This window comes from Ovis canadensis, chromosome 5 (genome assembly GCF_042477335.2).
Source record: "Ovis canadensis isolate MfBH-ARS-UI-01 breed Bighorn chromosome 5, ARS-UI_OviCan_v2, whole genome shotgun sequence".
Taxonomy (NCBI): Eukaryota; Metazoa; Chordata; class Mammalia; order Artiodactyla; family Bovidae; genus Ovis; species Ovis canadensis.
The window spans coordinates 74951044-74976092 of NC_091249.1; the positions used below are offsets into that span (position 1 = coordinate 74951044).

Here is a 25049-nt window from a genome sequence, read left to right on the forward strand (position 1 = left end):
AGGCTAAGTGGTCAACAATCATTGACCCTGTCCCATCCTCAGTTGCTCTGGGCTGTCCCACCCTCTAGGGGTTTGAGGCTAAAAGGGGATTAGGGTGAGGTGTGTGCACAGGAAAGCACTTGGGAGCCCCAAGGTGCTGAGTCCAAAATGTGGCAGTAATGGAACTGGATCCAGACAGGGAAGAGCTGAAACAGCAAGTTCCACCTTCCTTTGCCTGTGGAGAAAATCCACACATACTCGGGATACCCAACGCCAAATTCTCCATGCACTTCTTACAAAGGAAGGTGCTGAAATCCACTCCCGTCTACTTAACATCCTACTGGATCTGTCCCTGCTGGAACTGACTATATTAACTCATACACTGCACATCTTCTACCGCCTCTCTCATGCCTGAGTAAAGTGAGGTTCCCAAGGCTACAGGCTACTAAGGAGCGAAGATGGATTTCACACCAGGGAGGCGAGCCCTGGAAGCCCTAAGGAACACATGCCCTTGCTCAGGCTGTTTGGACAGAAGAGCAGAGACCAACTACAAGCAGTCTCTCAGTAATAAAATACATGAGAGTTGGAGGTGCTTCGGGTGAACTAAGTTCCAGACACACAGAGGTTTAGGACATGGTAGGCAAACTTTTTCTGTAAAAGGCAAGATAACATTTTAGTCTTGTGAAGCCCTATGGTCTCTGTTACAGTCACTCAACTCTGCCACAGTGGTACAGAAACAGCCATAGAAAACGTGTAAAAGAAAGTTGTTTTCCAGTAAAACTTTATTCCCAAAACAAGTAGCGGGTTGGATACAGCCCATGGTTGGCTGACCTCTGGCCTACAAGGAAAGCTAAGCTGCTCAGATTGATGAGCAAGGGAACGTGAGTAGGCCTGGGGGTAGGGAAGGGTGGGGGAATTCAAGTCTGAGGTTTGAGAGTCAGTAAGGCTGTCCCACACACTTCTGCAGGTAGCTCGAGGCACCAGGGCCCCTGCCTCACCTGGCTCAGAGGTGAGGGCGACAGTACACAATCCAGGCTGCGTTTCTTTCACCAAGCTGTGTGATCATCACGCTGCTGGCTGCCTCAGCCTGGAATCTACTAGCCAGACTGAGGGGGGGGCCAGGTCTGCCTAGACGACCCCTTTGTCTCAAAGGGCGCTGTGTGTGGGTTCACCGCATTTACCAGACACTGTGCTTGTAGGTGCTATGGAAACAGATCCTTATGAGGTTGATAAGGAAACTGGGACAAGAGACAATTCGTCTTTTCAGCTGTCTTCACAAAAGATAGCCTTAAGCAACAAATCTATGTTGCTGCATTACATGGTTCAAATGGCTTAAGCCTACAAAGACCTTAGAGCTGACCAGGTGAGTCTAGGCATTTCAGTCCCTCCCTTTAAGAATCACAGAGCACAACAAAGACGGTGATGCACACTCCAATGTGGAACTGAAGCTGTTAGGTGTGTCTGTGTCAGGACTCCCAGATATGGCATGGATTCAAAGGAAGGAGAGATATGACATGGCCCCAGAGGTTCACCAAGCCCTTGTGGAGGAAGAGACCTTCGACTGAGAGTGTAAGGGGGATTGTGGAAAGTAACACCAGAGAGGGTGATTGGGGATGTTCAATGGGCCTTGCACGCCAGAGGGAGGGATGGAGGTAGGGATTTGCATGTACTTATTTTAGCAGATGGCAGGGGGCCATTCTATGGACAGAGGAGCCTGATGGGCTACAGTCCATGAGGTCACAAAGAGTCGGACATGGCTGAGCGACTAATATGATGAGATCAGTGATGTACTTAATGTACTTAATCCAAATTAGGGCTTGGCCTGTCAAGAAAAAGAGGTGGATGTGAGAAGTGAAGTAGAATGCACAGGACTTGGTCCCTCTTTGAACAGAGTGAGTAGAATATGGCTAGGCCAACGGTTAACAGTACTGTTTGAATTTAAGATATCAATCCACAGGCATGGATCTCCACAGGCAATCAATTCACAGGAACGTCTCCATCTGAAAGTTGCCACCAGTTGCTCTTTTTACTTTCAGGTGTGTTGCTCTTTAAGTGCTGGAGATCTTTCCATTTATTGGAACAACCTCCCGAGACTATCAGGGAAGAGCTCTAGCAGTGCTCAGGCCATCCCAGCTGGGACAGAGTGGATTTAGCTGCCTTTGAGGCAGAGGACTGGAGAAGGCAATGGCACCCCACTCCAGTACTCTTGCCTGGAAAATCCCATGGACAGAGGAGCCTGGTGGGCTGCCATCTATGGGGTCGCACAGAGTCGGACACGACTGAAGCGACTTAGCAGCAGTAGCAACAGCAGAAGCAGAGGGCAAGAAGAGTCTACCTAAGATTCGGCAGAAAATGGAACCATGGTGCTTTGCTGCTACAAAGCAGTTGGTGCTGTGAGGCTCATGTGAAAACATGTACTGCCTTTGGAATCTATTCTGCATCTGTACAAACAAAAAGTGTACAAAAATAAAGCAGTGTGAGGACAGTCACTTGTGCTCTTTTTAACTCTTGAACTGTTCAAGCAAAACATGAATCACTACCATATGACAGGGGGTTAAAGGGATTGGACTTGACATCAAAAATTCTTTTGATTATAAGCCCTTGAGTTATTCAAGGGAGAGGGAGAGGCCTTTCACTCATTTCCTTCTCTATTTGTTTCTTCCCCCTCAGCACAGGTCATGAATATCTACGGAGAAGAACATCAAGATCAGGTCAGCATCAGGTTGACTTCACATCATCTCTGAGCTATTTAAAGTCATCTCTTCTGGTTATGCTTAATGGGGAGCGAGGAACCCGAGAGTCCTCCTATTAGTCTTACAGGAGCACGTACTCTTGCCATCACACAACCTGCAATACTTGGCAGAAGGATGGCAGCAGGGGCAGGGAAGGCAGCAGTGACAGCAGCCGTGGCAGGTGCTATGACGTGGCATCCACCAAGTCTTCACACTCGGGGCAGATCAGCCCAGCACTGGCAGGAGCAGCCTTCATGAATCCAGGAGGAAGCAGAGCCAGCATGGCCAGGGCAGGTGCTTCCAACATGTACCCACCTATGAGGTAGCAAGGCCTGTGAGCACCTCCTTGCCCTCAGAGGGCAATTCAGCATGTCGGCAGGAGGTACCAGTCTCTCCCCAGAAGGCAGCACAGGAGAAGATACCACCAGCAAGCCTGTATCAGAACAGCTAAAGTTCCAGTGGTGGGATCCCTCATCTCAAGCTTGCAGACTGAAAGCTGCATGATTAACAGGATGGAAGCCAGAAGGTCTCCCAAATCATGCTGAAGCCTAGAGGAAAAGAAAGGAAAATGACTGAACTGATAAAATTTTCTATTACCATATGACTGGAAGAAGACAAATCAACTCTTAACATCATCCTTCTGCTGGCCCTTTGCCTGGCACGGAACCACTAGGGGTGAAAAAGAAGGGAAAAGGCTGCAGCGGCCCAGGATGTAGGGGACACAGATCCTCCTTCAATGGAAAACCAAACAAAAACAAAAAGCCATTGGCCACAGCCTCATTCACTGGGTGTGTGGTCAGATTTCCCTTCCTTTCTTACTTTCCACTAACTTCAATATAATTGTGAAAAGCCCTGTACTCAGGTCTGGGTGGTGAATCTAGGGAAGTGAAAAACACGAATCCTCTTCTCAAGGAGTTCGCTGTATAGTAGAGCGTACTGTCATCTTTTCTGTTACTCTCCTTGCCTGCTCATGAGAATCATTAATGCTGAATCACAACCGGTACAAAGTAGAATGAGGAGTGTCCTCGGATAGGAAATCATGTACAGTAAAGCTGAAATGATCAGAATGTTTTTCTGTCTGGACTATGGGCTCGAAAAGAGTAGGGGCATAGCACACAGGTCCACTCAGCTGTGCAGTGGGAAGAAAAACAGTCTGCGGCTGCCTCCTATGTGCCAGGCGCTGTACTTGGCCCATAACCTACATACCTAATTCTCATAACAATTTTATAATTAAGGTATCAACATCTGTTTAACAAATTAAAATAACAAAGGTTCAGAGGACTTGAGTAACTTACCCAGAGTTACATAGGTAATAAGTGATAACCTAGGTCTGTAACCTAAGTCTTTCTTACTACCTTAACTATGGCAGCAGTTTACTAATAGGCAAAACCTGACTTACATTTTAAAAAATCTTATTTTGACCTACAGTAAAGTTGCAAAAATAGTGGAGAGTTTCCATATACTCCTCACCTAGCCTCCCCTAATGTTAATATCTTAATACTATAGTACAATGATCATAACAAGGAAATTAACATTGTTAACAATATTACTAACTAAACTAAAACTTTCATTTGTTTTTCATCAGTTTTGCCACAAAAGTCCTTTTTTCTTCCAGGATTCCATTAAGGATCCCACACTAATGATTTTTTTTTTCCACAGTAGTTTCATGCTAACAAGGAGATGAATAAGATACATACCTTATATTTTGCTGAAATCTTTCTTAATTTTATGGCTCATAAAGTAAATGATACTTTGTAAATGGTCTATAGGCACTTGAGAAATAGTTGTATTTGTACTCTGCTATTTGTGGCATGCCCTATAACTGTCAGTTAGGTGAAGTTGGTTGAGAGTCATGCTTAAGTCTACCGTGTCCTTAATGACTTTCTCTCTACTTGTCCTGTCAATCACCGAGACACTGTTACTGACATTCCCGAGTATATGCTGTAGATGTGCCAATTTCTTCGCACAGACCTATAGGTTTTTTGCTTCATGTATTTTGAAACTTTGCTATTTGGTGTACAGAGAATTAGAACTGTCTTATCTTCTTGTAAAATTGACCCTTTATCATTTCTACATGGTCCTCCATCCCTGTAAATAGATTCTATACTCTGAAATCTAATTTGATTGCTATTAATATAGTCACTTTCCATTTCTCTGGATTAGTGTTTGCATGCTATATATTATTTTCTATCTTTACTTTTCAGCAACATTTGCATTTTTATTGCGTTTCTTATAGACAACATATTGTTGTGTCTTGTTTGGTTTTTTAATCTAATTTGACAGTCTGACATTTAGTTGGGTCTTCTGACTTTGCTGTGGCTCAGCTGGTAAAGAATCTGCCTGCAATGTGGGAGACCTGGGTTCGATCCCTGGGGAAGGGAAAGGCTACCCACTCCAGTATTCTGGCCTAGAGAATAAAAAGTCCATGGGGTCACAAAGAGCTGGACATGACAGAGCAACTTTCACTTCACTTTGGACCATTTATGTGTAATGTTACTATTGATATGCTTGTGTGCAACACCTTTCTATTTGTTTTGAACTTGCTTATCTCTCTGCATTATTTTTCCTATTAGACTATTTTTAATTATGTTTAATCTGGTCCCATCACTTCATGGGAAATAGATGGGGAAACAGTGGATGACTTTATTTTTCTGGGCTCCAAAAATCATTGCAGATGGTGATTGCAGCCATGAAATTAAAAGATGCTTACTCCTTAGAAGGAAAGTTATAACCAATCTAGACAGTATATTAAAAAGCAGAGACATCACTTTGTCAACAAAGTTCCATCTAGTCAAGGCTGTGGTTTTTCCAGTGGTCATATATAGATGTGAGAGTTGGACTATAAAGAAAGCTGAGAGCCAAAGAATTGATGCTTTTGAACTGTGGTGTTGAAGAAGACTCTTTGAGAGTCCCTTAGACTGCAAGGAGATCTAACCAGTCCATCCTAAAGGAGATCAGTCCTGGGTGTTCATTAGAAGGACTCATGATGTTGAAGCTGAAACTCCAATACTTTGGCCACCTGATGCAAATAGCTGACTCATTTGAAAAGACCCTGATGCTGGGAAAGACTGAGGGCAGGAGAAGGGGACGACAGAAGATGAGATGGTTGGATGGCATCACCGACTCAATGGACATGAGTTTGGGTGAACTCCAGGAGTTGGTGATGGACAGGGAGGCCTGGCATGCCGTGGTTCATGGGGTCACAAAGAGTTGGACACGACTGAGTGACTGAACTGAACTGAATTATGTTATAATTTTGCTTTACATTATGATGAATTCTTAGATAACTATTTATAGTATACTTTTAAAATACAGACCACCTTCAAGCAATATTAAACTTCATGGCACTTTGAGGATCATATAAGAATACACTTCCATTTACCTCATTCTTGTGTAAGTACTATTCTTCTCACTCATTTCTGTATACGTCATAAAACTACAAATATGTCATTTTTTTAGCTTTAAATAGTCAATTATCTCCTGAAGAGATTTAAGTTGTAAGGGGAAAAAAGTCCTGTATTTGTTCTAGATTTATATTCAATGAATTTCATTTCTTCTACAAATTCAGATTTCCACATGTTCTATTTCCTTGAGATTACAGGCTTTCCTTTGACATTTGCAGTGAGGCTCTGTTGGCAATTAATTCTTTAACCTTTTGCAGGGATGAGTAAGTATTTTACATTTGTGTATGAAATTTATTTCTGGTTGGTAGACTGTAGACAGCTTAAAAAAATTTTTTTAATACTTAAAAGAAGTTACCCTTACTCTCCTCTGACATGCATTTTTTTTCCACTGATAAGTCTGCTGTAATTCTTATTACAGAATAACACATCTTTTTTCTGTTTCTGGACTTCAGATTTTCCTTTTATCATTAGATTTAAGTAATTTAATTAAGGTGTGATTTTGTGCAGTTTTCTTCATGATTCTCATGCTTTGGGTTCATTGAGCTTCTTAGAGCTCTGAGTTTTCACTGTCAAACTTGAGAAATGCCAGCCAATATTCTTTCAAAGAACTTTAGCACTATCTCAATACAATGCACAACAGTTAACTGACAAAGTCAGAGACGGATGGGTAATGCTCATGATTACAATGCATTTACATGCACACAAATCATATCACTCAGACTGATGCAGCAATATGATTCATCACTGCTGCTGCTGCTGCTAAGTCACTTCAGTCGTGTCTGACTCTGTGTGACCCCATAGACGGCAGCCCACCAGGCTCCCCCGTCCCTGGGATTCTCCAGGCAAGAACACTGGAGTGGGTTGCCATTTCCTTCTCCAATGCATGAGAGTGAAAAGTGAAAGGGAAGTTGCTCAGTCATGTCCGACTCTAGCGACCCCATGGACTGCAGCCCACCAGGCTCCTCCGTCCATGGGATTTTCCAGGCAAGAGTACTGGAGTGGGGTGCCATTGCCTTCTCCTGATTCATCACTGTGAACTGCAAATCATGGTTGCCAATATCAGTAATTGGGGGAAAAAAAACAGTGACAGTGACTAAAAAAGGTAGATAATCTATGCTGTATTCATCTGATATTAAAAAGTTTGTTGCTTTCAAACCTATTTTGGGGGCTGTTGCATTGGTTTTGATTTCCTCCAACCTTCTGTACCCATTATAGAAAACTGGAGATTTTCATATCAAGTAAAGGTTTCCTGAGATATGACTTTCATTACTGAAACCAGGCTAGTCCCAGGCAAACTGGAATGATTTATTACTCTAGGGCCAAGCTTCTCGGAGCCTGTCTGGAGAGCACCAAAGCTACGAAACCATGTTTTCACTCACTTCCCCAAGAGAGTTGATTCATCTAAGGAGAGGATTTGATATGGATGGCAGGAATCAGTATCACACAGAGGGAAGAGAAGCTCAGTAAAAGAACTCAGGAAGGGAAAGAGAAAGAGAAGAACCTGTATTACAAACTGGAATCAATGTGGATGAAGTTTTGACCACAGTAGTGGTCTCCACTGTTCTGATAAATCAACTATATGATGGTCTGTTCAAGTGGAATTTATTATTGCACTGATGGAAACCTGACAATATCAACTCTAATCCCCAGGAGACTTTAACTTTCATATACTTCTAGCACAAAAAACAGTAAAGATAATTTTAAGAGAAAGGAAAAGAATCCATATTTTTCAACAATTGAGAGACAGGATTTGAATGGAGATCAGAGAGTATCCAGAAGTTTGAGTCATATTTCCACCAGTGTCAGACATATAAACTGTTATTGGTAATAAGACTATGCAATGTGAAAAACAGAGAGGCCAAAGACTATGACAAAAATATTCTGCCAAAATTTACTGTTTCAGATAGCTGAATCGTGGTAGAAACTCAAAGTACTGAAATATCTGTAATTTTACTCTAGTTAAAAATAAGCATATTAGAGAGGTTGATGAAGAGTAAAAAGATGGGAATTATAGATTTTCAGAGCAAGGTCAACTGTGATGAAGATGTTTCAAGTAGAACATAGAAATTCAGAAGACACAGAGAATGAAGAGACAGGAAAAAATCTTAGCACACAAGTATGAGTAATTACTAGCTCTCTGCTACTACAATTAGCAAAGGGAAGCATACTCTGAATTCCTGGAAGTGGTCTCAGTAAGTTCCATAGAAAAATTTAATTTTGATTATGTCTTAAAAGTTATAAGATTGTGAATCTAGGTATCAAAATGGTAACATTGTCTATGGCAAAGAGATGGTTAGATGATAAACTACATATGATGTGCATTCAATTGAATATGTGGTTAAAGGGAAAATTGGCTTTTTCATACCAACTTGGTTGTGGATGAGAGAAGGTGAGAGGAGGTAGGGAAGGAAGCAAAGGAGGGAGGGAGGGAGGGGGAAAGTACTTTAAAAATTGTTCAATATGGTTTTTATGAGCTGGACTATAAAAACAAACCTTTTGAATAAAATATGAAGGCCATATGGAAAAATGCAGAGAAAAATTGGGAATAAAGAAATTTTCCAAGTGTCAATTCCAAAGTAACAAAGGTTGGACAATTTTGGAGATGTGTTAGATAAAAGAAGAGTCTTGAGGAGGGAAGAATAAATGTTCTAATCCAACTGGTGCTCTCTAAGCACATTCACCCTTGAGGCCAGGCAAGCCCACGCCATGGAAAATGTTCATGTTTTCCAAAATTGAAGAGAAAGAACTTGGGCAATGCCAGAGAGAGGTTTGCTCCGAACTACCCAGAAATCAAACTTCAGAAAGATGCAACAGAAACTACGCCTTGGGTAAAAAAGGATCAATTCCAGATTAAAGAGTTTTGAGTCATTTTATTGCCGAACATTTTTCCTCCCTATAGAAGTGTGATAGGGAAACTGCATTGATCTTTACCCTATCACTATTCTATTAAGTTTTGCTTAATATGAACTATTCAGCCAAATTGGACAAATTAAATATATGAAGTCCTCAATGGGTGATGAGTGGCAATGCCAAGTCGTGTCCTCCTGGGTGACTGTTGAGGATGACTTCATCTATTTTCTAGTTGTCACTCTGCACAAAGTCAGCACTGTGAAATGTATGGGTCTATAGCAGGTAGATTTAGGAGGCACTGAAATTAGGAAAATGCAGCAGCATTATGGACATAGATTTACTTAGATCATGGAAAGAACAGTCCCAATTGGCAGCTGGTGTTGAACACAAATATTGACATTGTATTTCAACTCAAAATTGTCCTTGCTTGAGACAGACATCATGGCAGAGTTAAAGGACTGCAAGACTGGAAGCTGGGTGTTCAGAATCCCAATCTCAGTTCTGTTAACAGGACTAAATTCATCAGTGAATGTCTTTAGACCTCAGTTTCTCTACATGGAAAATGAGTGATTGGCTTCAACATGTAATTCAATATAGCATAAATCAAGTGCTTCATATGCTCCAGGAATTTTGCTGGAATAAGAAATTGTTAGGATTCTTAACATCTGGGGGCTCCTGTTACAGTTCTCCTTAAAGAGGGATCCTCACCTTTTGTCTGGTTGATATGCATAGAAAGTATTACCAGGGAAGAAAATTATCAGACTGTTTTTTCTAAACTTTTTTCAGAGTACCATTGATTCTTTATAACGCCTAACTGGGAGGATCAGAAATACATGGAAAATAAATATCATCCATGGATATAAGAAGAAAACTAATTCATTCCATCTTAAGTATTTTTTCACATTATATATTTACTTTTAAAATATGGACATTTATATATTTTTAACTTAGTATTTTCTGAAATATTCATTCATGAAATTAAATGCTTTTAGAGATTCATAATTCATATTGTATTTCATATCTCTGATTAGTTTTATTTTTTAATGATTATTTATTTTTTAATATAAATTTATTTTAATTGGAGGTTAATTACTTTACAATATTGTATTGGTTTTGCCATACATCAACATGAATCCACCACAGGTATACACGTGTTCCCCATCCTGAACCCCCCCTCCCCCCCCCCTCCCCATGCCATCCCTCTGGGTTGTCTCAGTGCACCAGCCTCAAGCATCCAGTATCATGCATTGAACCTGTTGATTTGTTTCATATATGATATTATACATGTTTCATTGCCATTCTCCCAAATCATCCCACCCTCTCCCTCTCCCACAGAGTCCAAAAGCCTGTTCTATACATCTGTGTCTCTTTTGCTGTCTCGCATATGGGGTTATTGTTACCATCTTTCTAAATTCCATATATATGTGTTAGTATACTGTATTGGCGTTTTTCTTTCTGGCTTACTTCACTTTGTATAATAGGCTCCAGTTTTATCCACCTCATTAGAACTAATTCAAATGTATTCTTTTTAATGGCTAAGTAATACTCCATTGTGTATATGTACCACAGCTTTCTTATCCATTCATCTGCTGATGGACATCTAGGTTGCTTCCATGTCCTGGCTATTATAAGCAGTGCTGTGATGAACATTGGGGTACACGTGTCTCTTTCAATTCTGGTTTCCTCGGTGTGTATGCCCAGCAGTGGGATTACTTTTAAAGTAAGAAATTTTAACTTTACTTAATCAGGTATTCACTCAAGTTAACACTGGGGAAAGTTTTCTTCAGGAGAACATTTGAGAAAGTTTAGATTCTCTCTAAGTTATCCCCTTATTTGAAAGTGGGTTGTGTCTACACTTTGGGTTTCTTTCTACTTAACTTCTTGTGACCGTTTGTCAGTCTTTTGCTGTAGTGTACCGAGTGGTGTCCCATACTTCACTGGTGGATGTCTCATCTGCTCCATTACGGGAACCAGGCTACTCAGGGTGGCAGAATTAAGGGAAAGGGCCCCTACATTATTCTTAACTGAAGGCAGACTAAGGGAGGCTAAAGTTTAAAGTCCACATGGGAATCTATTGTATTGGGCAAATAACGTCTTTTTTACAACAGAAAGATTGAGAATAATAAGTAATTCAGCCAAAATAAAACCAAGATTCCTAACCAAAGTAGTGTTACCAGGAAATGACCCTTCATATTCCTGCTTTCCAAGCCTTCAGTCTCTATTAAATACATATAAAGCTCTTTTAGACAGTCATTTACTCTTCCAAGTCACCTCCTTACTTCACCAGGCCCCAACAATAGACAGACTCAATGACAGTCATCACATTGTCCCAGCCTACTTACGTTTAGATCTTCCTTGCACTGCAGTGAAGAAAACCATGGAAATACCAGAACACAGTTAAAATAATACTCGAAATTATCCATATTATTATTTCTGTCAAGAAGGAAAATAGAGACATCAGTGAGGATAAGTAGCACTGTCTGTCAGTACAGACTCAATTTCTCAAAAGAGCCTGATATCTAGTTCATGCTGACCTTAAAGCAGAGCACCATTTCTCTGTCTTTTAGTTTTGGATAACACTTAAATTCTTTACTGTAGCCCCTGTCTACACTAGAGGGGGTGGCCTAGTGCTAATCTGATCATGCTACACACGTCCTTAACCATTTTTAAATCAACCAGTAAAATAATTAAATCACCTCCCTGGTATCTTACAGACAAAACAATCATTTCCATGATTTTAATATAATTTAACTGCTTACTGTGTCACTGTATAAGTATTATGAATAAAAGAGGAACTTGTGTAGGGATGACAGAAAGCTGCGACTTCACTGTGCTGCCAGTCAACAATTTGCTGTTAACAATGACTATACTCATTATTTAAAATCAGACTCTGCTAAGAAACCCAACCTCAAGAAAAAATATTTTGAATTTAATATCACACCTCACACTCAGTAGCAAAGATATGCTAACAACCCTAGTCCAAGTAAGCCTTTAAATAGAATAATTCAATGTAGTATTAGGAGGTTGCCTAAAAAGTATGGTGCAGGGACTCAGTCATTTTCTGTGCTATTAGAAATTCAACATTACACAAGAAACACAGCTGTTAAAACACCAATATCAAGGCAATGAGATGTAATAATATAGAAACTAACCTGCCAATAGAAATAGTCATTTCCTTCTTCCGGTTGAGTCTGGGGTTGAGGACCAAAGAGGTCACAGTTAAGCAGAACTAAAGACTCAGTGAAGAACATGCTGTTTCCACCTGCTCTGGTATTTTCAGAGTGTGGCTTTAAATTCTGTCCTTAGGGATCTCCCCAGCTTGCTTCAGGTTCTAGGTACCAGCCTGCAGCCGGACACACCAGATGGACTACTCTGGCATCACTGTTCTTGATGAGAAATGTAGGGAACTTCCTAATCCTGTAAAATGTGAAAGGGACAGGGGGCTCAATTAAGTAAGCAACATCCAAAAATTGTTTGGATCCTAGGTTTTAGACATCTAACCAAAAAGAATGATTGTCCATCTCTTGTGTAACTTAGGTAAGAAGAAGATTCTGTAAACGATTTTCTCAGAATGAATGATTACCCTAAGAGATCAAAGGTAGCTGAAAAAGAATAAGAAATCTTGAAGGAATGAGGTATTAACAAATAGTCAAGGAAAGAAGTCAAGTAATAAGAAGAAGTTGAGTGTTAGGATTTATAGTAATCTCAGAGGCTTGTTGAGGACAGTTCCGATTAAGTCATTACACTGCCACAGATGTTGAACTGTCAGAGCAGATTTACCGAGAAATTCCCTGGGAAAAAGGAGCTCTGCAAAGAAATACAAAAACAACCAAAATTGTCTAAGAGAATCCTAACTGAGCCCAAGAAAGCAGGAATCAGAACACTTGAAACTTTTTGGATTCTTGCTACTTCCAGAAAACTGCTCCAAATTAAAATTTTTCAAGCTTCTTTTGCATTAGTTCAAGCTTAGAAAATGTTCATGTATTCCAAGTCCACACTTACATAACTCCAGTCAGTCAGACTGGAGTGACGCCTAGTATAATTACAATAAGCAATTAAGTTTGAGAACCATATTTCTAGATGATAACCAAAATTTTTATAATAACTTAAAAGCAGAAATTACTCTGTATTTTGATTCATTTAGCTCTTATCTATGAAAAAAAGATATTTTTATTGATGAGTCATGATACTTGGCTTAAGAAAAAACCATACATTCTGGAATTCTACTTTCAAGATCCCCAAAAAACTTGTCTTACTCTTGGGACAAATGCAACTTAAAAATTTATCTGGACTTTCCTCCATAGATTTTGCACTATGAATCAGTTGCCAGACTAATGCTCTTATAATCCCACTCCCCGATGACAAGGGTGTCAATGTCACAAGAGCCTCCTCTCAGGTCAGCAACAGCAGGTCTGATTCATGGAGCTTCCTGGCCGACAAAGAGGGACGGTATCATGAACACAAATAAGTCATTACCTAGGTGAATTAACCTGCCATAATCAGTGGGTGATTTAGTCCTTTCACAGCTGCATTCTTATAGATTCCATCTCTATCCTCTCAATCTCAACAGATGGTTCAGACTCTCAGATTACTATTGCTGAGCTCTCAGGTCATCCTTTCTCCCAAGCACTGCCTCCATAGCTGTATGGAATCCCAGGTCAACTTCTCTGCTCTGACAAAATTTATGTTAAGGCACACAACTTCAGCTACCAAAATCTCCATGTTCTCACACTCACATGTGAGAGATTTTATTTATTCAAATCATTTAGCCAATTATTATTGGACACACACAGCTAAAGATGAAAGGTTTGTATCCCTTCAAAATGCTTGTGTTGAAAACTAGCACCCAAAATGATGGTATTTAGAGGTGGGGCTGTTGTGAGGCAACTAGGTCGTAAGATTGGAGTCCTTATGAATGGAATTAGTGCCCTTGTAAATGATACCCCAGAGAGCTCCCTCACCCTTTCTGCACTAAGAGGACACAGTGAGAAGACCACTGTCTATGATTCAAGAAAAGGACTCTCATGAGACCCTGAACTGGCCAGTGTTTTGATCCTGGACTTCTCAGCCTCTAGAACTGTGAGGATAAATTTGTTTTTAAGCAGTCTATGGTATTTTTGTTAAAGCAACCTGAATGGACTAAGACATTTACTATATGACAAACATGTTCCAAGTCTTAAGGGTAGAGCATGTATTGTCACGAACAGTAAGGAGGCCAGTGTGGCTGGAGCACTGGCAATAAAAGCAGGGGGTTAGTTACGGCTTATTCCTGTCACATTTCCTTCAAATACTGCCAAGTCACTGTTATCATTCCTTAAGCACAGCTGAAATACAGCTGCAGCACACTGTCTGTCCTCTTGCCTGGACTGTTACAGTACAATTTAAATGTTTCCACTGGAAGTCTGTGGAATTACTACAAGGTTTTCCCTTTGGAAATGAGACATGACCTCAACTCAAGGACTTTTAAAATTCAGTTCCCTCTGTAAGCACTTTTCTCCATCAGGGCTCACTCCTTCACAGTCTTCAATGTCTGAAAGTCATTGTAGCAAAAACACTTATAAAGAGAGTACAGATAACAAGAGATTGCTCTATTTGTGGTGTGTGATCCCACTGGAAAATATATGCATGTATAGCCCTAGGAAGCTAACACACTGCCAGTTTGAAACGTTTATCTTAGTCCCTTTTGCCAGACATTTTTCTGATTTTTACAGATTTCTCTGCTAATGCTATGAGAAAGGTTAAGTACCATCATCCTCATTTATAGTTGATAAGACTGAGATAGAGGGAAGCTAACAGATTTGTTTAGTGTCTTCTTGGCAACAGTGATTCTGATCCTAGCTCTTAGCCTACAGGTATAACTAATTAGAAAACCTGTATAGGAAAAGCAATCAAGCCAAACCAACCAACCAAACCAACAAACAAAAGCCCCTTGAATTCTAAGATTTCTTCACAATTAAAATTAAAATAACTGATTTTGGGATTATTGAGTAGAGACAAAGTGGCTTCTATCATGAGTTGGGTAGGGCCAACCATATCAGTATCAGAGTGGATCTTATCCTGCCTATTCCCAGATGCTACTTCAGAATACTGGGTCATTTTCACCACAAGTGGTAGAACTTCCATCACACACACACACACACACACGTACACCCCTCAAAATGTGTGGTAATCCCTTGTTTTGTATACATAGAAAAGAGGTGAACAAACTCAGTATCTCTCTCTTCTGCTGGGCCTGGATTTTCTTGAATATACATAGTATTTAAATAATATTCCAAAATGTTCAGAGCTTTGGAGATGGAATGGAACAACTCCACTGCTGTTCGCTTGTTGTCTCTAAGCTGAGAGACAACTTAGAGGGGAGGTAAGCGCAAACAATGCAGTGAGGGACTGTCTGGGTCCTCTCAGCCCGTCAGATGCTTTTCCACACTCTAAGGGCACATTTTAGCGAACATTTCACCTTCTACTCAGTACTAGAACCAGGTCTTCAAATTATATATGAGTCAAACAATGATTCATATATAATGTGAAAAATGTTTAAATACAAACAATGAACATTCATTGTAGAAAAAAGGGGAATGAAAATAAGAATAAAGCAATCATTATCTCTTTTTTTTTAGAAACAACGTGAGAGAGATGAACTACTTCAGCTGGAGGAATATGAAACAAGCAACTGCCCAGAAGCAGATTTGTGTAGATGATTGGAGGTCAAAGGCATACCGCTATTGGGGAGGGAAACTTGCACCACAAAGGTAATTAGGTGATGAGTTGACAAAGAGCACTAAGTGTCAGAACAAAAGTTTTCAATCTACCTTGAAGTCCTCAGGGAAATACTTTTTGAATAATTATTGCACAAACTTGTGACTTCATTTTGTAGGTTTAATGAAACGTATGTTTGCATTCCCACTTTGGTCATATAATTCAGCAGGTCACTAATACAATAACGTAACAGGAAGTCTATTACAAGTAGACTGAAAGGAATTGAGAAATTATTAAAAACAACAACAACAAGCAAAAACAACAAAAAAAACGTGTTCAAGAATGGCTGTCCTTCCCCATTTCCTCAAATTTCAGTATTGTTTAAATAAAGCTATATTTGAAACAAGTAAGGCAATAACGTAATAATAATACTCTACAGAGTATGTAATGAAAGGTCAAGACACTTCATTAGCCGGGACCTGGTCTAAATTTTTGTCTTATAGGATGAAACCGCTTTAAAGTATTTTATATTAATAGTTGACTGTGCTTCAGTGGGAAAAGTGTTTGGATTTCTACAGAAAATGATTTTATTTTAGTAGCTTGAAACATCATCCACTGGAAATCAAAACTGAAGTTCCGAATTTACAAACTACTCATAGCGATCACCTACCTATATCCACATTGTTCATTTGGTACTAATTCCTCTGCCCCTAACCACATTCTCAGAGAAGATAAGAACAGAAGCCTGACAGGGCATACTCTTGAGAAGACCCCCTCAGCCCCCAGAGCCAAAATAAACCACCAGGCAGACACAAAGTTGTTGTTGTTTGATGTAACATGATGGGGATGTAACATGCTGGGATGCAACATGCAGGCAGACTGAGGGTCAGACAGAGATGGACAGGGGGAGAGAGATGGACAGGGAGACTGAAATGGCAGGGCAGCATGGATAAGAGGAAAAAACATTGCTGTTACAACGAAAAATAGGTGTAAGAGTGAAAAATTGGTGTCACCAAGAAGTTTTGTGATACAAATAATAGAAGAGGGATGCTGATTTTAATAAAGTTGTGGAATCCATACTTCTATATTACTTTAAATATTTTCAAAATAGATGATTAAAGTCATGACTATGTGAGTTTTGGCTTACCAGCAACAATAGGAATTTGTATCTGTGATTACATAAACTGTTCCAGAATATAACTTTACTGAGTATCTTTTCTGTGCCAAATACCACAGGCTTTTGAAATAACTGTGAAAAACTTACACGATTATCATTCCCCTCCGAGGGTGAATGGTAGGAAATGCAGTTGTGTTTTGTTTCAGGGAATTTTTATCCAGGTATAAGCAGCACTATGAGACCACAAGATCCAGGAATCAGCACAAGGAAGCTTCATAGCCTGGGTCATGATATACTGGTTGTCCAGATAATGAAACTGAAATTCGCAGCAGAAATTGCAACTGAAATCAGTTGCAACTGCAGGGTCATCAGTGAGAGAAGATCCATTCCACTGTCTAGGATCTTAAGGGAGAAATATGGAAGAGACTGGGAGAAAGGTGTAAGTTAAAACTGTAAATTAAAACTGTAAGTGTGGGTTCACTCTGTCACATTATAGGCCAGACTGTCTCCATAGTGACACAACTGCCTGAAGGAAAGGAGGGAATGCTGAGAATTTCAAACAGATTGTTCTTGAGGCTCAGTGAACAAGAAACTGTGGTCAACTAAGTACATACATCCCTTCCTTCCCAGTGACCCAAGTCCAAACCGAGGTCTAGTGGACTTTCTTGGGAGTTTCACCTCCCAGTACTGATTACCATCAGAAAACCTCTCTTCACTCATTGTATATGCCAGAATTTCAAAGGGTTTCCTGTTCTCTGAAGGATGATGCTTTCTGAAAATGGAGAAAATCAGTTTCCTATCAATAAGCATAACAAAGCAGGGATCCAAAATTACACACATTTTGAAAAGGAAGGTCATCTAATATACTTTTACTTCCATCCATGAAAAGGTAACAGCCTCACAAAAAGTTCTCCCATCCTAAGTGAGTGAACTGAATAAAATTTCTGAAACAGCTATTTTCAGATAATGGGCAATAGGTAATGCAGGACTGTGATCAGTGAGGAAGGGAAACAAGCAAACCAAGCCCTAAAATCACCCGTTTCCTACCTGGTGATTTCCAAGCACCTGCACAAAAAGTGGGAATCAACAGAAACCCTGCCGTTCTTAGAGAAGTGTGCCCAAAACTCTTTAAAGGAATAAAACAAAATCTGTCACTTAATAATGTAAAAATCACACATCCAGCACACAACTGAAATAAGTAGAAATGGGAAGAAATAGGCAGATGTGACTGGTAACCACAGGAGATGAAGAAGAAAAAGCAAAACAGAGTGAGTGGACAAGGCATTTACATGTATGTTCAGGTATTTAAAAAATAAACATAATGAGATGAATGGACAATATAAAGAAGAATGAAATGGAACTTCTAGATATGGAAAATATAATATCTGAAATTATGTCACCAAATGGAACTAAAAGCAGATTTAACTCTAAGGAGAAAAAAAACCCAAAACAGTGAAATTGTAGGTGTAATAGCAGGCATCACACAAAATAAAAGATTTTGAAACAAATTTACTGAATGACAAGAGTCTTAGAACATGTGACATATATCAAGCAGTACATGGAACTGGAGTCTTAGAAGAGGAAAAAGAAAAAAGAATTGTTGAAAATATTTAAAACAAGTTGAAAACTGTAATAAAATTCTATACATGAGATAAAAAATTCTAAAGTAACCAAAGGAAAAAGAGAAATCACACATAGAAGAACAAAGGTAAGAATCACTGCAAACTTACTGTCACAAATAATGAAGGTTAGCAGAGAGACAATTTGATAGGGTTAAAATGGAAATTTTTCTATCTAAAATTCTATATCCAGCAAAAATGTTGCAAAACACTTTCACTTCCAAATTAGTTCTTTCAAGTCCAAACATCTTGAGGAACCAACTGAAAATGTGTACAACCATGAAGAAATAATTATTTTTTTAATATATTTAACATCAGCTATGGTACACACAGTTTAACTCCGCTATGAATGTAAAAACATTAAAACCTTTCTTTGGACTATTGGAGTCTCATTTTGGTGGAGTATAGCAGCTTGTTAGAATGAAAACATGAATTTTGTGTGTTAAACAATTGAAATTTCTCATGGGTTTCTTAATTTAGTAAAAATATAGTTTTAACTATGACTCCAATATTTTTATTTTATTACCGTCATAAAACATACAGTTGGAAATTTCCTGATGGTCCAGTGGTTAGGACTCTGCGATCTTGCTGCAAGGACCTGATTTCAGTCCCTAGTTGGGGATCTGGGATCCCACAAGGCATGTAGCTCGGCCAAAAATACAACAAAACAAAACAAAAATACAGTTGATCCTTGAACAACACAGGTTCAACTGTGCTGGTCCACTTATACACAGATTTTTTCAATAAAAATATTGGAAAACATTTTTGGAGGTCTGCAACAATTTGAAAAACTTGTAGATGAACTGCACAGATCAGAAATATTGAAAAAATTAAGAAAAAGGTATGTCATGAATGCAATATATATTACATAATGTGTTATATATTGTGTAGATTTATATAACAGTAGACTACTTCAAATTAAGTTCTGAGGGATCAAAAATTAAACATGGATTTTCTACGGCAAGGGGCAGGGTGGTCAGCGCCCCTAACCTCTGCACTGCTCTAGAATCAACTGCAATTTCACAGTCAATGTTAAACTTTTGCACTAAATTTATACTTTCAATTATGTAACTTGTCTCATATTCAACAAAATGAGATTCCAAATTTTTTTTTTTACTGTGTGAACTGAATAAAAGAAACAAATTGTTATTAAAATTAACTAATTTTCTGGTTGATGCAGCTAAAGACATTGATAAGAATTGGCCTCATTCAAACTCTTGGCAAAATTCTTCCAGTGAAACGAAACAGTGACATTAGAATGGTGCACAAGACAACTTGAAGGAAAAATGAACAAAGCTGCTTTAGAAAAGCAGTGACTAAAATAAAAGGACATGTGTCACAAACCGACATTAAAACCCCCTTCTGCTGTCTTATATGTAAATGTATCGTCTTTGGCTAGAGTCTTCTTAGGATACTTACTTTTTAAAAAAACACTGAAGCTTCTTCAGCTAATTTTCATGGGATTAGTGATATCACTACTACTCTTAAGGTAGGTGGAAAATACTTCCTCTAAGGAGCACACACACGATCAACTCTCTTTAAAAGAAACACAATTTAATCATCTAATATTTTATTAAATGTAAACTTTTCAGGTTTTCTGGCTCAGTGTTGCCCAAAAGATTCATTGCCAAATGGGAAAATGTTCAAGCCATAAAATAGCTGAAGGTTTATACCATAGAGTTTGTGACAAAATCATCCTAGCTAGTGTTCAGGCTACTCTTTATAACACTGCACATGGAGGACCACTTATCTTCTGTTTCCCACACACATCTCATTACAGCTGTTGTGTAACTGCCCACTGGTAGTCAGGAGCTGAGGGAATACGGCTTACACAAAGTTCCAGGCACTTGCTTCAATCTGAAATCCCTTTGCAAGGCCAATCCAGCTCCAGAGCTCCTTGTGGGATCAAAGTCTCTCTCTTCACTGCCTCACAGTTCACCTTGCGCTTTCTCCACTTTCTTCCTAATAAAGCTGCACTCATATGTTCATCTCTAATCTGCTTCCCAGAGATCTTGAACTAAGACCCAAGAGTCTTTCTGGGATCCAGCATGCCACATCTCTCAAAGGCTAAAAAGAAACTGCAGCTGTAGGCTTGCCTGAGAGCTGAGAAGAAAATCTGGCCAAGTGTTCATGGAAGCTGCCATGCAGGACGCTGAGGTGCAGAGATATTTGGGCCAGTCAAGGCTGCCATGAGCACTAGAGTGCGTAGGTGGTAGAGCGCTGCGATCTAGAGAGACCTGCTGGGAGTTGGAAAGAGCAACATGCTTTCTGCTTAGACTTATGAATTCAGTTTGCTGACTGCTGTACAGAGGATTTATCAATCTCTTATGTGGAACGGGAGAAGAATACAGATAGGTAATAATATAAGCTTACAGAAAGTGAGAGCAATGTTATCCAAAGGATGCCATGTTTGATTGTAAAGCTTTAAAGGGTGATTTTCTTTAAGCCCTGTGATGCTACAGTTAGCCTGAGAGAATGTGTCCTGTATTTTCAGAAGCTATACTTGTTAGAAACGGGGTATTCAGAAAAGGTCCCTCCTTGCCACTATCATTCAGAAAAGGTCCTTCCCTTGCGGCCATCAGAGATTAAGGCATCTCAGGCTTAAAGAAAACATCCCCACCCACAGCTTGGAAACTTTCACAGGATCTACAAAGAGAAGAATTGCTCTGAGGAGATCTCTGAGTGTTTCTATTTCAATTATCTGTTTCTATGAAACAAGTCACCTTCAAATTAGTGGCTTCAATCAGCAACAATTATCATCATGGCTCAAGAGTCTGGATTTGCTGAGCTCACCTGGGTAGTTCCTTCCTTATGTGGTATGAGCTGTGGCTACAGTCATCTGGAGGCTCAACTGATCTGGAATGTCCAAGAGGGCTCACTGAAGGCTCAACTGATTTGGAATGTCCCAGATGGTGGCAGTTGGAGCTGCCTAAAGGCTGGGATTTCTTGTGGGGCTGTCAATCAGAGCACTTTGATCTTCCTTCATACGTCATCTTCAAGAGGCTCCCTTGGGCTTTCTTAAAAGTCTGGTAGTCTCAGGATAATCAGACTTCTTCTATGGTGCCTGAACCCTAAGAATACAAAATTAGAAGCAGTCATGTCCTTTTAAGTCTCAGGACAGGAGTAATATAATAAATAGCACTTATGTCACATTCTATTCTATTAAAGCAAGCCATCAGATTCAAGAGGAGGGGACCAAATGAGGAGACCTCCAGGAGTCATTCATTCCTGGTCACTGATGTAGAGATTACCACAGCTTCCCAATATTCCTATTTTCAAACTGAAATGTTCACAGTGGTTATCCTGTCCCTCTTTCTTCATTGGACGTTATGTGTGAGTTTAGTCTCTGGATTAAGAGACGCAGATGTGAAACTTACGCAGAAACTATCATGCAATGCTGAACTTCGAGACTAAGCCAAATCATAGGAATTCTGGTCGCCTCCCTTAGGGAAGATATTTTGCACATTAAAAGAAGGTAAATATCAAAGTAACGTATTAGATAATACATATTATAATGTCAATATAGTATAACATAAAATATATCCTATAATATATAAACTATATAATATATATACCTTAAATATATACTATATTATCATATACTATATATTAATATAAATAATATTAAGAATATTTTAGAGATAATGTTCTTAAAATTATTTGAATTCTGAAGAAAATTTTTAAGGTAAATTTTGTGAAGGAGCCTGAGCCTGTGCCTGATAGGAATCTGCTTTCTGACTTCAGACTATACTACAAAGCTACAGTAATCAAAATGTTACCAAATTCACAAGCCCATGTGCCTGACACACAGTGAGGCCCATAAATAGTAAACATTAGAGTTTGGAACAGAGAAAGGTTTATTACAGATTCATACAAGGAAATGGGTGGCTCATGCCCTAAGAACCCCAAAGTTACTGAAAGCTTTCAGCAGTCCCTTTAAAAGCAAAAGGTGAGGGATGGGCGTGGCTGGTTGCTGCCGACTTCTCCATGTCAGATTCTCTGATCCTGAGGTCTGGTCATGGTCAGCTAACGATGTTCCTGTAAATTTCTACCAGATGACTGTTAATTCTCTCTCCTGAGCAGAAAGGGCAAAGTCCCAAGGTGTGACTTTTACCCTCCAAGGTCCCACCCAGTCCTGTCTCAGAGGAGACAGATCTCAGCTGGCAGCTCCTTCAGGGACAGGTTCCCACATCCTGCCCAGCTGTCATCCCTGAGGGAGCCAGGCACCCAACCCTACTGGCTCTTAGTTTTCTCAGGCTGCCCAAAGCAAGAGACTAGGGCTCACAGACTGAAGCCCATACAGAGAGCCACTGCTATTAGGGTGTAGAGACAGGGACAGGGGAGAGGCTCACCGCTGCCTCAAGGCCTGAGCCAAAGCTAGGGGAGGGCCTTAGTGAGAGGCTCTGGAGTCCTGCAGGATGTAGTCTCTAGTTTGTTCCCCAGAGCCTCTAGTTCACTCACTGGTCCAAGGCTAGGTAAGCTGGAGGGCTTCCAGAAGGCCTGAATCTGCCTCTTACCTCACTTTCCACCTGATGACCACCACACTGCCACCCCTTGGCTGAATCATTTCCCCAGTGGTCCCTCACTGACAGTTACCACTGGGCAGGGCCCACTGCAGTGCTGAACAATAGCTGAGCAGGACAACTAACGGTCACTCATTGACAGTTGGCTGCTTGTGGGTGGGGCCCACTGAGGCATCGACCAATGGCTGGGCAAGACCTAGTTGCCTAGTAACAGGATGTGGAGTAATTAGGCATAGCAATGCTACCTGCCCGGAGAACGCAATGGCACCCGACTCCAGTACTTTTTTCTGGAAAATCCCATGGATGGAGGAGCCTGGTAGGCTGCAGTCCATGAGGTCGCTAGAGTCAGACACGACTGAGCGACTTCACTTTCACTTTTCACTTTCATGCACTAGAGAAGGAAATGACAACCGACTCCAGTGTTCTTACCTGGAGAATCCCAGGGACAGGGAAGCCTGGTGGGCTGCCATCAATGGGGTAGCACAGAGTCAGACACGACTGAAGCGACTTAGCAGCAGCAGCAGCAGCAGCAGCAGCATGCTACCTGCCAAGGGCTGTGCTCTTCCTGTTCTGTTATGAAAACAGTATGGTGCTGGCACAAAACCAGACACAAAGATCAATGGAATAGAGTAGAGAGCTAGAAATAAACCCACACGTTTTCAGTCAATTAATCTATGACAAAAGAGGCAAGAATAGAAAAGGGGAAAAGATACACTCACTCTTCAATAAGCAGTCTGGGAAATTTAGACAGTTACATATAAAAGAATGAAATCAGAACATCTTCTCACACCATACACAAAAATAAACTCCAAATGGATTAAAGAGCTAAATGTAAGACTGAAAACCATAAAACTCCAAGAAGAAAACAGAACACTCTTTGACATAAATTGTAGCAATATTTTTAAAAAATCTGTCTCCTAAGGTAAAGAAAACAAAAGCAAAAATAAACAAATGGGATCTGCATAGCAAAGAAAACCATTGACAGAATGAAAAGACAGCCTACCAAATGGGAGAAAATATTTGCAAATCATATACCTTATAAGGGGTTAATACCCAAAATATATAAAGAACTCATACTGTCTCACAACAAAAAGCAAACAATTCTATTTAAAAATGGTCAGAGGAGCTGATAGGCATTCTTCCAAAGGAGACTTTCAGATGGCCAAAAGACATGTGAAAAGATGCTCAACGTTACTAATAAGAGAAATGCAGATCAAATAATAAGAAGTATCCCTTCACATCTGTCAGAATGGTTATTATCAAAGATACCACAAATAATAAATGTTGGTGAGAATGTGGAGAAAAACCTTTTTTCCTATGAAAAAACTGTTCGTAGGAATGTAAATTGGTACAGCCATTGTGAAAAACAAGATAGAGACCCCTCAAAAATAAAAACTGCAATAAAGATCCAGCAATTTCATTCCATGGTACATATCTGTAAAAAACAACACTAATTCAAAAAGATACATGCATCCTAATGTTCATAGCAACAGGAATTACCATAGTCAGCAACAGATGATCAGTCCCTCAACAGATAAAGAAGATGTGGTGTGTATATACACACACACCCACACACAAATGGAATATTATTCAGGCATAAAAAGAATGAAATTTGGGGGGATTTCTCTGGCAGTCCAGTGGTTAAGACTTCATGCTTCTAATGCAGGGGGCACAGGTTTACTCCCTGGTCAGGAAACTAAGATTCCACATGCCATCTGACCTCAAAAAAGGAAAAAAAAAAGAATGAAATGGACCTAGTGGGTATTATGCTTAGTGAACTAAGTCAGAGAAAGACATACTGTATCTTATCATTTATATATGGAATCTAAAAAATAAAAAGATAACTATAATGAAACAGAAACAGACTCACAGATATAGGATAAAAAACAGAGGGAGGTAGGAGATACAGAGGTACAAACTATGTACAAAATAAACAAGCCACAGGAATATATACAGGAGTATATGCTAGAGCATAGGGAATGAGAGGGTAACAGGTAGGAAGGCCAGAGGTCCCCAAGTGGCAGACGGTTTTCTTTTCACTTCTCTACACAAATTTAAAAGAGGCTTTTAATTCTGTGTTGAGGACACCTGGTTCTTCCTTGAGCTAACCAATGCATTTGTTGTTGTTG

At 39.8% G+C, this 25049-nt stretch overlaps 1 long non-coding RNA gene across 1 annotated transcript; it reads right to left on the reverse strand.

Moving 5' to 3' along the window:
* Window positions 1-743: 743 nt before the first annotated feature.
* On the reverse strand, window positions 744-21750 carry LOC138441845 (uncharacterized). The gene is made up of 4 exons (XR_011257444.1): window positions 21191-21750; window positions 12118-12382; window positions 11308-11398; window positions 744-3259 (listed from the first exon to the last, which is right to left on the reverse strand). It is a non-coding gene; the product is annotated as an uncharacterized lncRNA (long non-coding RNA).
* Window positions 21751-25049: the final 3299 nt, after the last annotated feature.